Consider the following 17,405-nt stretch of genomic DNA (forward strand, 5'->3'; position numbering starts at 1 on the left):
ATTGTGTTTACTATTCATGCATAAAAGGACAGCACGAATAGCCGGCCGCTGTGGACGAGCGGTTCTAGACGCTGCAGTCCGCAAACGCGCTGCTGCTGCGGTCGCAGGTTCGAATCCTGCCTCGGGCATGGACGTGTGTGATGTCCTTAGGTTAGTTAGGTTTAAGTAGTTCTAAGTCTAGGAGACTGATGACCTCAGATGTTAAAGTCCCATAGTACTTAGAGCCATTTGCACCATTTGAAAAGATCAAGCTCCTCCCGCAAGGAACTTGCTAATGTGAAGCACATTGTTCTCCAGAAAATGTGGGTTTAGAATGCGCTTTGTTTAGTACCGATACCAGAAATAACTAACCTTCACTACGCAGTAAGAGACTGCAACACGTGATGCGAAATCGGCAGAGCATCTAACAGGATCTCCAGTAAGTTGTTGTGGGAGCACACAGGAGGGCGCCGCAGTGTACCATGAAGCTCATCGATTCTCGATGTTAAGGAAGCAAAGAATGCAGTATGTGACGAGGAATAGAGTGAGGAGAAAGAAGTGTGTGAAGACAATGATAAGTAAAGTATCGTATGGTATTGTATTGTATGTTAACCAGGGACCTAGAAACGACGGAGACGCTCCATCCCCACCTCAGCCGCAGTGCACCACAGCCCCACGACGACTACCGCAGTCCACTTCACCCCTCCGCCGCCCCACACCAAACCCACGGTTATAGTGCCGTTCGGCCCTCGGTGCTGACAGATCGAAAGGAAGAAGAGAAAAAAGAAGTGGTTAGCTTCGCTGCCTCTAGCTCGCGGGGCCCCGGGTTCGATTCCCTACCGGGTCGAAGATTTTCTTCGCACGGGCACTGGATACTTTTGTTGTTCTATTCATTTCATCTCTTCTTCATCGAGACGCGCGTTGCTGAAGTGGTGTCAAATAGAAGGAGTTGCAACAGGTGTCCAACAACCCCGGCCAGTAATGCCGTATGGTAGCTTCGTTTCCAAACACTGCAGAAATACTGCAAAACTGGACGTACACTTGCTTTGTATGCAATGTTCTTTACGGTTCATCGCATTTTCCCTGAATCTACGTCTTTCATTCGCATTTCCTAATGCTAATTTTACGTGAACGTCCCATTTCATATCGCTTCTTAGTATTAGGCCTAAATACATATACGTTGCAGTGTGCTCAACATGTTCACCACTAATCTCGTAACCAGATGCTATCGGGTTCTTTCTCTTTGCCATATAGTTTATCTTACAGTTATCCACATTTCTTGCCTCTGGTGAACAAGAACGAAAAAAATCTGTCATTGGCACGTAGAACAAAAAGAACAAAATTTACATTGCAGTAGTTTTCAGCCTTCTCTGTAACGATTCCTTCTCCGACACCTATCGCCATACAGCAGCAACTGAGTCTCATAATGCAACTTTTTCTCACTGAAGGTTTGACATCTGGCCTCAAATGCCAGCACAGAAAGCTGCATCTCTTGCAGCTATAGGTGCTCATTGTGCAGCATCCTAACTAATTTCAGACAAGAGCTTATTAGTGATTGTAACCACATGTTGTAAAATCGTCCTGTAAATTCCGATACAAGTGGGTGGTTCGTGAAGGAGCTGGCTTTATGGAGACGGGGAATCGGCAGAAAACAAACGACGGTGCGCAGGTTTTTCGCACGTAGAGGCCGTTTACACGAGGTTGTGGGGCGGCACTTAACACCAAATTGCGGCAGACTGCCATCATACGAGGCGCGCGTGCTTCACAGCTGGCAATTAGAGGCGGCAGTCGCTGCAGCGCAAGAAGCGTCAGGCCGGCCTTCGCTCAGTGGTATAGCTGTGGGCCTGGAACAGATGAACCGGCGATGTCGCCGGGAGGAATCACATAAATCCCTTACAATTTTCTGCCATTAACATGTGCTAACACATAGGAAGAGCTGCGTGCTTCGTCACGGAGTTATTTAACGCGTTCGGGCCGGCGTGTGCGACTGGTAGCTCACGCTCGAATCTACTAATTATGCTACCAGCAATACACTACCGTATGACGTATCACACAATAGCAAGGGTAAACCTTCAGTAAGAGAGCTTTCTGAACGAATGAGATATTACATAATTTGTGACTAAACTTGAGTAAAATTATTTTATGTGATCTCTAACTGTTTTAAAATAACTTTCCATATAAAAGGTCAATATAATAAATAGTAGCCCAGGGCGTTTGAATACGACCACAACACTACGGCGGGAAACAGGAAAAGCAGCGCCGCCTGCAAGCATGAACACACGCGCCGCCCCACAGCGAGAAACACAAAAGTCAGCCCCAGCGTAAACCTGTTAATAAGTATGAGCACGAAGCAGAAATGATGAACCATCACCAGTAAGAGCACTACAAGAAATTCCGAGAGTCCTCGTTAAAATAGGACCACAGAAACATATTTCTTCTTCCAGCTTATAAGCTCACAGGACGAAATATTAGTCTCCTCCTTAGTGTAAAGTGTCGACGTTTGAATCGCTGTCTAGCCATCCTAAAGTAGATTCCCCTTGATTTCCCCTGAATCACTTCAAGTGAACGCCGGAGTGATCTTTGAGGCCAAAGCCGCATTCTTCCCTATCCTCTTCCGCTTGAATAGCAATACGTCTCTAATGACGTCGACGACGGTGATATCCTAAATTCCAAATCTTCGTCCTTTCTTCTTTCTTGCCCAATGGAAAGCCGTCGCTAGTAGAAATTAAGAACAGTCACATTGTAATACGTGTACTGTTCAAGCTGCGGCGACCGATATTTGGTCATGGTGTTAAGAGAGATGACCAACATCTGACCATGATTTCAGGGAGGTTTAAGATCGATTTAATCACAATATATTTCAAGTGCACAACTACAACGAATTTTCTTGGAATGTGTGATAATGGATGTATAAATATAGAAAAACTGGCATGCTTTGTTTGCTTTTACTCTATTACGCCATACGGCATCACATTTTGGTCACGAGCGTATCCCTCTACAACCCTTCTACACGAGTAGGCTGTGTCGTTCTATCTCCACTCCTCGCATTCCCTGGAGCCAAATCGTCTTCTTTCCGTAGAAGCACGAATAGTAAATAGACTATACGTCGACAATAGCATCCATTATTATACAAAAACTTTTCGAGATCTGTCGGTCAGGGAACTTCAGCTGTTGATAGAACTTCACAGGATTAATATTTCTTACAACGATCACTGATGAAATATACGATAGAAACAGTTGATTGACAGGGGAGCCGTAAGGATTAATAAGGTTGTAATACGGGAGAGCCCGGGAAATATGGGATCGTTGGTCACCCTAATTCAAGCTGTCATCCAGAGATTAGGGTATGACCAGACTTTGACTTTTCAACCACATGCCACCTACTCCATTTGAGAATACAATATTTCGTGACGCAATTTGGTTTACGATGTTACCCGACCTGCTTGTAAGAGCACACTGATAACTTTGGAGCGTTTTAGATGTTTTACAACTAGTACCATTTAGTCATGTGACCCTTCACAGTTGACGTCAATGATCGTGCCATTTTGGACGTCAGATAAATCGCTCGGTTTCCGTATTACAACGGCTGGACTATATTCCCCCCCCCCCCTTCCTACACGCTTTATATACCCTCCACTCTCTAATGCAAGTGCTGCTACCTGCCGTCTGTGGGTAGTAACTGCTAGTTGACGTCGAACATCGACGGTGGGCACTTTAATGTGAATGAACAGCGTATATCCATTGTCTTTATTTACCACAGCAGTAAGAGGACTCCAGACGACATTTGGCTCAGAGCACTTCTTTAACTGTGATGAACAATGTGGCAGACGACAATGGGACATTTCGAATGCTCTCGCCAATGCGTTTATTTTTACAATATTTTTGCGCTACAGAGAACAAGCGTCCGCAAAACCAGATGTGTATTCCCTGCAGCCTTCACTTATAAGTTGGAGTCTATCCTCTGCACGAGTGGCGCTGCCTCACTCATAGTATCTAAATTAGAAAAGTCGCTAACTATCAACCGAAACAACGGACTGTAAATATATTTTTCTGGTTGTTTGTCCGGACAAGAAAAACTGCCATCTAAATCTATAAAGAAGCAGATATCAGTTATCCGCAGGTGCATTTCAAACCAATCTCTCACAGCAACACTTTTTATAGGTTTTAGAGATTAATTTAGTAGACACCTGAAGGGAAACTGCGCTTACAGAACCATTTAAGAAGCTGAAGGTTGTTGTGTGGCATTATTTGTATTTCATTCGAGGTAGTCACGAAATGAGTGTCTGTACTGCTGTAGTCCCACGTGTGACCTTAGAAACGATCGTGATGATAGTACAGTAGAAATACGTGCGCTTGTGATTCGTAGAGAATCCGGAGTGCGTGAGCTTCATATAAACTGCGTAGGTATGCCACTGCTATGGCAGCCAGTGAAGCGGTTTCTGCTTTCCGAGAGAAAACTGCTAGTGTCTTTAATACGGCACTTCTTGATTATCATTGAACCATATTGTTGCTGTTGCCGTCGTTCTAGTTATTCTCATTGTCTTAGTGTCGTCAGAATATAGACTCTTGTGATCATAGGAACAAATTTCCCAGTTGAAAAGCGTTAGTCACTCTGACAGGTGATATCTCACAAGAAAATGTTCAGTTACCGTTACTCATAAGGTTTGTTATGTATTTTTTGACTTGGGAGCTAGTGAAGGGAGCAGAAACAGATCCCGAGATTTTCGCATACGTGTTTCCTGAGCAGGGTGAAGAATGAAGTCAGTGTAATATCTTTACCAGAGGAAGGAACATATTAATAGGACATCTGCTACAGTACCCGGGAGTAATTAATTTAGAATTAACAGTAGCGGGGAAACATAGTAGTCACTGACAAAGAGCGGAATGTGCAAAACAAATTGTAGATAATGTTCTGGACTGGTGCACTGTATACTGGCTAACCTAAGAGCGGTTTTCGGGTGTTTCACCATCTCCATTTAAGTAGCAAATATATAATCCTCAAACAGTTAAGATAAAACTTAAATTTTTAGACAGCCAGAGTACATGTCAGATCACAACAGCATATACCCCGATCACCATGTTGGATATAAATCAAAACCACTTCCATAGGATTTCAATATCCATTAACGGAGATTCGTTTCTGGAAAAATAGCGCAAAACCGTGGGCAATTTCAAAAATATATGAGCCGATTGCCACATAATCCACAAAAAACTTGCAGCACATAGATAGAAGGTAGTTACGTTTTTCACATAGTTCGCCTCAATCTCCTCTTCTCTCTCTCTCCCTCCCTCCCTTCCTTTTTCCTAGGATATAGTCTTAGCAAGCCGTGACGACACTTAATTGCATGGCATGTATTTTCTTAGGTGTTTTCTGCTGTGAATGATGAAGAAACTGAACGACGGTTTTTATAGCAATACTCACAACATGATTTTTTTCTGTTGTAGGTCACCAACCAGCGCTGTTCATGTTTTGGATCAAGTTTCAGAAGTACCGTGATATAGCCAGGTAAGAGAACCTCATCCATCAACAATTCTTATAGGTAGAATAAACACACTCGCTTGTTACAAACTTATTAAGTGCCAGTACATATTCTAGCTGGGTATCGTTTATCTGGGTACCCTCCGACAAGAAGTTTGTTTTACTTTTGTAGCACTAAATTGAAAGCAAGCACTTATTTTCTCAGTTTCAAGTCTAAAGTACAGTCTCTAAGCCCTTGCTGTCGACAGGACCCTAAAGCCCAAAATTTCTTCTTTGCTGGAAGCAGACCTGTCATTACTCTATGATGTTTCGGGACTGCAGCCGGTCGTCGCTTTTTGCCATGCACCGAAACACCGTTGAGTATCCAATAGGCCGAGAAACTTTCAAGATACAAGTCAGACCTATCATTTTCAAAAATGTCACTAAAATTAAAAGTCCTTTGTTTCACTTATTGAACAGGCTCTGCATTGTCGGTTGCAGGAGCAGTACACCTGTTAAAATTAGAGGGTAGATGCAGGTGAGCCCCTTTCGGAGTTTGTAGAATTCAAAACTTCAGCATCCGTGCATGTATCACAAAACGCTGTTCTAGATTATTACCTGGGATACTTGCTCGAATGTTTCGTTATGAAGGACAGCTATGATTCCGACTGCTTCACCTGTCGAACGCCAAGAATATTGTATAACTGTAGGCCTACTAATTGTGCATTCATGGCTTGTGGAGCAGGCGCTTCCGGTTGAGCGCTGTCCTGAGGAATTATTCGACATCTGTTTGACATTTTTCACAAGGCAGACATCACGTATAACGGCACCGAAACCATTTGTAATATGTTGATGGAAGACAGACAGCATATGGATAACTTTTTTCATTAATGCAGATTACTGGTGTAGACCTTTGTTACGGGCAGTTTTCAGATCCGTATCTAATAAAAGAGAGTGGGGGACAGTAATACAAAGCTGATCGTCCTGTGACATAAAAATACATATAATGGCAGCATGCAAATAAAAAACAAATACTGCTATGATCTTTTATTTTTTATTATTGCGAAACCTCGTTCATCAGTGGCAATAAACATAAAATGTTTGACAATTTTCGGTCGCAGTAGAGACGAAATGCATGTAGAACATACTATACACTACTTTTTACTGGTTACATCCCAATTCTACGTAATAGAAGGTTGCTGGCGATGAATTTCAGTGCATTGTAAATCATGAACCTGTTAATGCTGTGCGCAAAAATTATTTAGAAGTGACATATCTTTCACGCGCATGCAACAAAAGAAAAAACAAGTTGTCTGCTGTTTCATTGAACTGTTCCAAAAATGACTCTGTGTAGTTTTAATCATTCTCTTTTGCTTAGCTTTTCTGAAATTGCACTATCGTTCACTCCAGGACATTTGCGCAAAACACCTCGTTCATTTCAGCTCGCTACATATTTATAAATTAAGTTCAGCTGTCCAAAGAATGAAAATGCACATTTTAAGGAGTTCTAAAGTCTACGCAGAATAACGCCTCCAGCCGCGGTAGTATTGTCTTGCTAAAACTACAAAAGTGATGAGAATTATCTCATCAGACTTCACTCACTAATGTTTGCGTGAGTTCAAGAGAGGAGTTAGGGAAACAAAGACTGCGTGGCGTCTGTTTTATCTAAGCCTGCAAGGCAGAGAGATCAGCAGTTGTATCAGACCGCTGTTGGCCCCCGTGGTACAGTTCATTTGAACTTTGGAACTTCCCTGCCTTTATACCTCCAGAAATGCATTTCATTAGAAGCGATAAAAGCACGTAATTACAAACTTTTTAACTTCGTTTTTCTCTCTAAATGGTCGTCATTCCAAATAAGTTTAAGTGTCCCACAGCCACCGCTATTCCTGACATTGTAACTGAATCAAGATGTCCTAGTGAATCAAGCCGTGGCATTGCTTGCTAACAACTCGTGTGGATTTTAGACTATATACCGGTACACATTAAGCGCCATCACTTTGTCATCCGGTTAACAGTTTCATGTATTACCTATACCAGGTTAGTGCAACTCTAAGTAATCATTGTGGCCTGCTTTTTGTCGCTGTTACATCTCGGTTTACACTTAATATTAGAATTAAAGGATCAAGACACTTTCCCTTCAATGAGCGGATACCGTAAGCCTTGAAAAGCATATTATCGTCTTATTTACGATGTGGAGACTGCACATCTCATAGGAATATGGTAAAAGACCTTGTAATATTTATACCTAGGCCAATTCTGCAAATCGCTTCGAAAGCCCACTGGCCGATACAAAACCATATTTGAAGGTATAAACACTCGGCATAAATATTTTTCTCTTTTTTTGTAGAGCAGCTTCTGAGTTAATACAACAGTGTCCGAAATATCGTCATGTTTTGTTTATACTACGCTCAGCTCTTCCTTCGAAAGACTAACAAACTGCCCTTATCGGACGAATGTTTTGTCTGAGTGTGTGTTGAAAAGTAATGTCTCCGAATTTCTTACGTGAAAACTCTTAAAGTTTTTATACAAAACAAACGTTATTAATATTATATATATTTATTCTTCATGTTTACGTATTTGCATCCCCCTGCCGCTAGAGGACTCCGATTTGTAGCCTGTAACATGGTGGGGTGTAACGTAACTTCGTCTGTGCGTGAGAAACAGTGTGCTGTAATCGAATTTTCGAATTCGTAGAGTTCATCCAAACATGGAGCACCCTCTCCTTCAGCATAACAATGCCATACCACACACAAACGCTTCGGTATTTACAACAATCCGACACCAGGGGTTCACTGTCATCGATGATCCTCCGTACCGTCCCGACTTGGCCCCATCCGACTCTCATTTGTTTGCAAAACCTGTAGATCACATTCGAAGCCTTCACTTTGGGTGATGAAGGGGTGCAAGCAGAGGTTAGGTTGTGGCTCTGTCAACCTTGAAGGTATCAACAAACTGGTCTCTCTGTGGGAGAAATGTGTTCTTCGTCAGGATGACTATGTTGAGAAATAATTATATAGACGTGAAGAATAATGATGTAGAATGTTTTATTTCAAAACATTTAAGAGTATTTACATTAAAAATTTAGATGCACTACTTTTCAGCAAGCCCTCGTAGATACGTCTGATTCCACTGAACCGATTCCAACATTCCGTGTGCCGCTTCTGCGTGAGACGTTATAAATATCTGCTCTTGACCTCCTATCCACAACTGGCTTGGAACTTAACAATTTAGAAAAACGGAAAAAACACTCCACGACCATCCACGGAGCATTTAGACAGAGATGAACAATCCCAGATAGGGTGTTACTTTTTATTGTTTACAGTTTTCAACTGGCGAACTTAGTAATCTGTTGACATCAAACATTAAATCAGTTCCTAGGATCATCTGTCTCATTAGAAGTGTTAGATATATAATGTATGTAACTTCGAAAGTATTCATATATAATACGCAGACTTTCGACGTTGCAGATGTATTTAGCATCATCACATTGTATACAACGTTTCGGATGCTTTGGTGAAAGCAACTAACATTAACAGTGCTTCGAAAATAAAGGTCTATTAACTATACAGAAAATGCTCCCCACAAAATACCACTGTGTCAGGTTTTCGTGGATCAGTGAAACGAGACGTAGTTCGATATTTCGGCGAGACGTTCAGCTCTGTCAAAATAATACTTTTAGTTCATTTCCCACATTCATTCCTAATAATATTTGATTGGTCGCCGACTTCACCTTATTTAGTCAACTTCAAACACGCGAATAAAGCTTAGCTTGGTACATTAAATCGTAGGTTTTTTCCTTCATTGTGACAAGTTTTTGCGAGTATATCAGGTTACGTTGTTGCCATAACATTGTTTTCGTAGACACAAATTTGACAAACCTGCTGATACCAGAAAGGGGCAGAGTAATGTCAGATGTGACTGGATAAACTTCCCCATTGTACCTGCAAATGTACGGAGCATCTCGTATTTTTATGAGTGCTTACTTTCTCGTTGGTTGGGAGATTACTGGAGACTGAGAATTTACTCAGGTAGGCAATGAATGCAGCTACCAATAGACCTCTTTTTCGTGGTCATAGAATCTTTCTCCGTTTTAAAAACGAATTAAGCCTTACATAAACATTATGCGCTTGAAAAGATTCTAATTTCTTTTAAAATTGTGTGTGGCTTTGATGTGGAGCATCGTCTCACTGTTTTCGTGTAAGCCAAGATCTCCAAAGCCATTGAAAATGCTTGTAATTGTAAAAAAAAATGTTCAGATGTGCGTGAAATCTTATGGGACTTAACTGCTAAGGTCATCAGTCCCTAAGCTTACACACTACTTAACCTAAATTATCCTAAGGACAAACACACACACACCCATGCCCGAGGGAGGACTCGAACCTCCGCCGGGACCAGCCGCATAGTCCATGACTGCAGCGCCTAAGACCGCTCGGCTAATCCCCCGTGGCTTGTATTTGTACCTTTGAGGTGTACATGGAATAGGAAGAGCTTCTATGCTTAGCTAGTAGCCTCGTCCATTTATCTACTATGTATAATCGAGTAATGTGCAAACAAGTCCCACTTCGTATGTGAGTGTTGAGAGTACATGGGTGCCATGCGGAGAACCCGGGTTCAATTTCCTGAATTAATGCGTATTTTTCCTTGTGGAGGGAATCATACGGGGTGCACTCAGCCTCTTAACGCCAACTGAGTGAATGAGAAGCAGCGGCTCCACAGTCTGGAAAGTAGGCAAAACGGCCAGGAGAGTGGTGTGCTATCCACATGCCTCTACATACGGCATCTGCGTGACGCCGCAGGGCAGTGGATGACACGGCGGCCCTTAGGCCATCAAGACCTGAGCGAGGACCTAGAAAACGTGCACACGAAAAAGAAATGAATCATATTCGGCCTCTAATTGCAATCTTTTAGGTGTTGGGCGGAATTTGTTTGGTCAAATATTTTTGTCTTTTTTTTTCAAAGAGTATAGGCAATAAAAAGTTACTGCAGCACTTTGGTCGCGGAGGTAGGGCTAGTCCTCTTGCCATTAGGTTGCACGATTGTACTAGTGTCTGTTAGCACGCGGGACAACATAGATACACAGATATTAATGGCTACTGGGATTTGTTTCAGAGACAGTAAAATTGTAAGTAATTATGCCATTGTTAACGACGTTTCCGAAGACAGTTCTTGCTGACGAAATTGCTAAATGAATAGCAACATGACTTCATTCCATTCGACTCCTTTCTCTTGTGCCGTTTTAACACATTGTGATCCCATGATTTGATCACTGTCAATGTATATTAATCTGCTCGTATAAGCGTAATATGCAGCGCGCTGGCTTGCGAGACAGGGAGGTAAGCCTGACCAGGATGGAAAATCTGTGCAGCGGATTAACGACCATTGGTCTGCTATACGGTCTCCGTTCACAAGATTAAAACTAAAATAAATTTTCCAAATCCTAAAAACCGGTGAGGGAAGTTACGTTTGATGTGATCTGACTCCTATATATGACAACAACTTAACGAACATGAGCTCCTTATAATAAGGCTTCACACTAGTTGTGACTTGATAAATAAATAAAGTTTAACTGTGGAAGAGTAGCTCCTGAAATATTGTGACTAGAGTACAAGTACTGTACGGAGCCACGTTAGTGAGGGCGAACCCTCGGCATAGGAACGTCACTACCGTTTACACCTCTGTTAACATAAAATGCTAGCGGAACACTCGAGAAATATCGCGCAGCCCTGTTGCGTTCAGCGCCGCATCACGCCCTGGATACTTCGTTAACGTCCTTATGCCACGTCCTCCCGGTAGTACTGAAGTGAGTGGGCTTTGTACTTCCACGTACACGTTTCTCGACAATAACGAAGTGCCTGCCCAAGCGAAATGTGCGACGCTAATGTATCTGGCTTCAATCATTTGTGAGGTTTCTGTCCCAGTTACCATGATTGGCGTGTCGGTGTCAGTACATGACCTGAATTTTGGAACCTTTGAGTACCGGAGCTTCAATTCAGACCAAATATTTTCAAACCGTCGAGGAAAAGTATAACGTGAGCCGTTGAACGTCATGATTGCAAAGTTTTATTTTCTGATCTACGGAGACGGGTTTCGCAATTGACGTCTGTATCTTCTATTCAACGTAACTTGTTACGGGCATTATCGAGTATATTTTAATCCCAAAGACCTTCTGAGTTGAATAAACGTATTCATAATGATCGAAAAGAAATAAATTTTAACTACCTCTCCAACTTATAAGTAAAAAAGATTATTTCTATACGCCTCTCATGCGTGAGAATACTGCAGTTGCATGGTTCGTTATAACTGAAATTTCGTAGCTACAATTAGAAATAATGCCTCAACGAAAATAGCCCAGAGAACACAAAGAGCAAAAGGAGATGACACTGATGGGCGGTGTCCGTGTTTTCTTGCGAAATAGTTACAATCGTTTTCTCCATTATAGCTGAGATTTCATAGCTACAGCTGCAGTTAACGGCTTATCGAAAGTAGATCAAAGAACTCTTAGAGCAAAAGGAGAAGACACTATAAGGTAGCAAGCGTGTTTAAAAAAAATTAAGTTTTTTACTTGCGCTCCTCTCTTTTATGCACTCCGTAATTATCCTAGAGCATATAGAAGAAACGGCTGTCTGATTTCAGCTCCCTAGAAATAATACAAAATATACACTCCCTGACAAAAAAAAGATAAGCACCATGAAGGAGAGGAGGGGACGAAACTTATGAGTTGAAAGGGTATGTGAAGTTATTTCAATGATTAAAAAATCGAGTCAAATTTACAAATAACTTGGCATTGTGAAATCACTTATCAGTATGACGTTGCGCCCCTTCTGTCCTGGACGCATGCACTGTTCGGTTGCCGGCCGCGGTGGTCTAGCGGTTCTAGGCGCTCAGTCCGGAGATGGGCGACTGCTACGGTCGCGGGTTCGAGTCCTGCCTCGGGTATGGATGTGTGTGATGTCCGTGGGTTGGTTAGGTTTAGGTAGTTCTAAGTTCTAGGGGGCTGATGACCATAGATGTGAAGTCCGATAGTGCTCAGAGCCACTGTTCGGTTGGGAAAAGTGTCCTAAAGCCATTGTATCCTATTTTGAGGCAAGATGGCCCACGACCTATGTAACTAGTCATCGGTATCCAGGATATTGGCCATAGGAAAAAGTTGGCGCCCCATACAAGTTCTATCGGGAACATATCTGACGATTTCTCTGGCCATTGAAGTACCTCAATATCACACCGATAGTTCATAGAGCCACATGCCATGTGCATACGAACATTGTCCTGTTGAAAAAATACATCACAATACTGTTGAGAGGTAACACACGAGGACGCAGGATTTCCATGACGAGCCGTTGTGCCATCAGAGTTCCCTCGGTGACTATCAAGCGTGGCCTGATGTCAAACCCGATGGGTCCCCACACCATGACGCCGGGAATCATTGCGCCTCTCCAAAACATTGGAAGAATGGGGCCTCTTCCTAAGTCGCCGTCATACTCGTCAACGACGGCCATCCGGTGTAGTGCAGAACGGTGATTCATTGCTCAACACAATGGGACACCATTCATCAGCAGTCCGTGCTTCCCGGTCACGACAGCACTTCAGCAACCATTTAGGTTGTGTTAACGGCAGCCCACGCATGGGACGGTAATTCCATAGTCCGGCTGATGCTCGTTTCCGATCAGTGTTGCAGGGAGTCCATTACTTGTTCTTGGACGATAGGAGCAGATGTGAAGTATTTTAAAAATTTCGGGCTTGCAGCCGGTCGTCGTTCAATACTTCGCACGATATTTCAACTGGGCACGTGCCAGTCATCTTCAGGTGAGCCGTCGGAGACTGGCGAAAACGTCCTCCGTTCCGCAATATATAGCGTACTGCAACTATTCTGCGCATGCGTCGAAAACTTGATAGTTGAACCACACTGCCCGCCGGCAGCGGCCTCGCTGGTGGAATAGCGGAACTCAGTCGCCCTCTGCGTTGCTCTTTGCCACGGCCGTCGACGCACTCTGTCGTCTTCGATTTGAGCAAATCGTGGAGATGATGGGATTCCATGCACTGTCCAGCTGGTAGCTGCTGTCACGGTTTAACAGATTTTCCGCCAGTCGTATTTCTACGGATTCTTTAATAATGGAGTCCCAGAAGGACGTTGCTGAGGACAAAATCATTGTTTTTTCATACTCCATTGAATGTCCAGTAGAAATACAATGTTCAGCAATATCGGACTTGCTTAGCTGCAAAAGGCGGGTGTAACGTTGATGGCCGTTCTACCTGACATAGAGAATAACAACTCTAATCGTTAACATACGCATCCATGGTTTGTGCGTATACGAAGCTACATTGACATCCGACCATGTATTCTGGGTGCTTGAAATGCATGATGTATGACGAAAAAAAGATATATGTCACCAACGACTCTTCTAGGCCTAAACGTAACTCTATTTCGGTTACGGGATCGGCTGCACATAGATCTCTTGAATCAGTATTTGGAGCACTCGACATTTCTCCCAAGGAGATACGGCAGCTACCCCCACTGTACCCCCATTTACTGTGATGTTGGTGTTGTTTATTTGTGTGAAAGAGATTTTAAGGTTTTGTTCTTTTTCTAAAATATTTGTATCTCCGTTTCAGAACATCTACAGTTATATGTTCTGACACTGCTTAATGGCAGATATCCTTTGAGGAAGTCGTAACTTGTTCTTTCCGACATCCTGTTCAAGAAAAGTACTCTCGTTTCATGATTATGCTTCGTCGTCGGTCAAATATGTGAAAAACTTCAGAGGTTGTTTATTTGCTCCCTTTCGTCACATACCCCTGCGTGGATGTAAAACATTTCTCTAAGCCGATAACATTGTTTTCGTAGACACAAATTTGACAAACCTGCTGATACCAGAAAGGGGCAGAGTAATGTCAGATGTGACTGGATAAACTTCCCCATTGTACCTGCAAATGTACGGAGCATCTCGTATTTTTATGAGTGCTTACTTTCTCGTTGGTTGGGAGATTACTGGAGACTGAGAATTTACTCAGGTAGGCAATGAATGCAGCTACCAATAGACCTCTTTTTCGTGGTCATAGAATCTTTCTCCGTTTTAAAAACGAATTAAGCCTTACATAAACATTATGCGCTTGAAAAGATTCTAATTTCTTTTAAAATTGTGTGTGGCTTTGATGTGGAGCATCGTCTCACTGTTTTCGTGTAAGCCAAGATCTCCAAAGCCATTGAAAATGCTTGTAATTGTAAAAAAAAATGTTCAGATGTGCGTGAAATCTTATGGGACTTAACTGCTAAGGTCATCAGTCCCTAAGCTTACACACTACTTAACCTAAATTATCCTAAGGACAAACACACACACACCCATGCCCGAGGGAGGACTCGAACCTCCGCCGGGACCAGCCGCATAGTCCATGACTGCAGCGCCTAAGACCGCTCGGCTAATCCCCCGTGGCTTGTATTTGTACCTTTGAGGTGTACATGGAATAGGAAGAGCTTCTATGCTTAGCTAGTAGCCTCGTCCATTTATCTACTATGTATAATCGAGTAATGTGCAAACAAGTCCCACTTCGTATGTGAGTGTTGAGAGTACATGGGTGCCATGCGGAGAACCCGGGTTCAATTTCCTGAATTAATGCGTATTTTTCCTTGTGGAGGGAATCATACGGGGTGCACTCAGCCTCTTAACGCCAACTGAGTGAATGAGAAGCAGCGGCTCCACAGTCTGGAAAGTAGGCAAAACGGCCAGGAGAGTGGTGTGCTATCCACATGCCTCTACATACGGCATCTGCGTGACGCCGCAGGGCAGTGGATGACACGGCGGCCCTTAGGCCATCAAGACCTGAGCGAGGACCTAGAAAACGTGCACACGAAAAAGAAATGAATCATATTCGGCCTCTAATTGCAATCTTTTAGGTGTTGGGCGGAATTTGTTTGGTCAAATATTTTTGTCTTTTTTTTTCAAAGAGTATAGGCAATAAAAAGTTACTGCAGCACTTTGGTCGCGGAGGTAGGGCTAGTCCTCTTGCCATTAGGTTGCACGATTGTACTAGTGTCTGTTAGCACGCGGGACAACATAGATACACAGATATTAATGGCTACTGGGATTTGTTTCAGAGACAGTAAAATTGTAAGTAATTATGCCATTGTTAACGACGTTTCCGAAGACAGTTCTTGCTGACGAAATTGCTAAATGAATAGCAACATGACTTCATTCCATTCGACTCCTTTCTCTTGTGCCGTTTTAACACATTGTGATCCCATGATTTGATCACTGTCAATGTATATTAATCTGCTCGTATAAGCGTAATATGCAGCGCGCTGGCTTGCGAGACAGGGAGGTAAGCCTGACCAGGATGGAAAATCTGTGCAGCGGATTAACGACCATTGGTCTGCTATACGGTCTCCGTTCACAAGATTAAAACTAAAATAAATTTTCCAAATCCTAAAAACCGGTGAGGGAAGTTACGTTTGATGTGATCTGACTCCTATATATGACAACAACTTAACGAACATGAGCTCCTTATAATAAGGCTTCACACTAGTTGTGACTTGATAAATAAATAAAGTTTAACTGTGGAAGAGTAGCTCCTGAAATATTGTGACTAGAGTACAAGTACTGTACGGAGCCACGTTAGTGAGGGCGAACCCTCGGCATAGGAACGTCACTACCGTTTACACCTCTGTTAACATAAAATGCTAGCGGAACACTCGAGAAATATCGCGCAGCCCTGTTGCGTTCAGCGCCGCATCACGCCCTGGATACTTCGTTAACGTCCTTATGCCACGTCCTCCCGGTAGTACTGAAGTGAGTGGGCTTTGTACTTCCACGTACACGTTTCTCGACAATAACGAAGTGCCTGCCCAAGCGAAATGTGCGACGCTAATGTATCTGGCTTCAATCATTTGTGAGGTTTCTGTCCCAGTTACCATGATTGGCGTGTCGGTGTCAGTACATGACCTGAATTTTGGAACCTTTGAGTACCGGAGCTTCAATTCAGACCAAATATTTTCAAACCGTCGAGGAAAAGTATAACGTGAGCCGTTGAACGTCATGATTGCAAAGTTTTATTTTCTGATCTACGGAGACGGGTTTCGCAATTGACGTCTGTATCTTCTATTCAACGTAACTTGTTACGGGCATTATCGAGTATATTTTAATCCCAAAGACCTTCTGAGTTGAATAAACGTATTCATAATGATCGAAAAGAAATAAATTTTAACTACCTCTCCAACTTATAAGTAAAAAAGATTATTTCTATACGCCTCTCATGCGTGAGAATACTGCAGTTGCATGGTTCGTTATAACTGAAATTTCGTAGCTACAATTAGAAATAATGCCTCAACGAAAATAGCCCAGAGAACACAAAGAGCAAAAGGAGATGACACTGATGGGCGGTGTCCGTGTTTTCTTGCGAAATAGTTACAATCGTTTTCTCCATTATAGCTGAGATTTCATAGCTACAGCTGCAGTTAACGGCTTATCGAAAGTAGATCAAAGAACTCTTAGAGCAAAAGGAGAAGACACTATAAGGTAGCAAGCGTGTTTAAAAAAAATTAAGTTTTTTACTTGCGCTCCTCTCTTTTATGCACTCCGTAATTATCCTAGAGCATATAGAAGAAACGGCTGTCTGATTTCAGCTCCCTAGAAATAATACAAAATATACACTCCCTGACAAAAAAAAGATAAGCACCATGAAGGAGAGGAGGGGACGAAACTTATGAGTTGAAAGGGTATGTGAAGTTATTTCAATGATTAAAAAATCGAGTCAAATTTACAAATAACTTGGCATTGTGAAATCACTTATCAGTATGACGTTGCGCCCCTTCTGTCCTGGACGCATGCACTGTTCGGTTGCCGGCCGCGGTGGTCTAGCGGTTCTAGGCGCTCAGTCCGGAGATGGGCGACTGCTACGGTCGCGGGTTCGAGTCCTGCCTCGGGTATGGATGTGTGTGATGTCCGTGGGTTGGTTAGGTTTAGGTAGTTCTAAGTTC

General features: G+C 42.8%; 1 protein-coding gene across 7 annotated transcripts in view; it reads left to right on the forward strand.

The window, feature by feature from the left end:
* Positions 1–17,405, forward strand: part of LOC126297938 (ecdysone-induced protein 74EF) — an 844,422-nt gene that overhangs the window by 381,283 nt on the left and 445,734 nt on the right. For all 7 annotated transcript variants that reach the window (XM_049989256.1, XM_049989260.1, XM_049989262.1 and 4 more), the window contains one exon: positions 5,425–5,485. The gene's annotated coding sequence lies outside the window, so the exon portion shown is untranslated. The remainder of the gene's footprint in view (positions 1–5,424; positions 5,486–17,405) is intronic.

This window comes from Schistocerca gregaria, chromosome X (genome assembly GCF_023897955.1).
Source record: "Schistocerca gregaria isolate iqSchGreg1 chromosome X, iqSchGreg1.2, whole genome shotgun sequence".
NCBI lineage: Eukaryota > Metazoa > Arthropoda > Insecta > Orthoptera > Acrididae > Schistocerca > Schistocerca gregaria.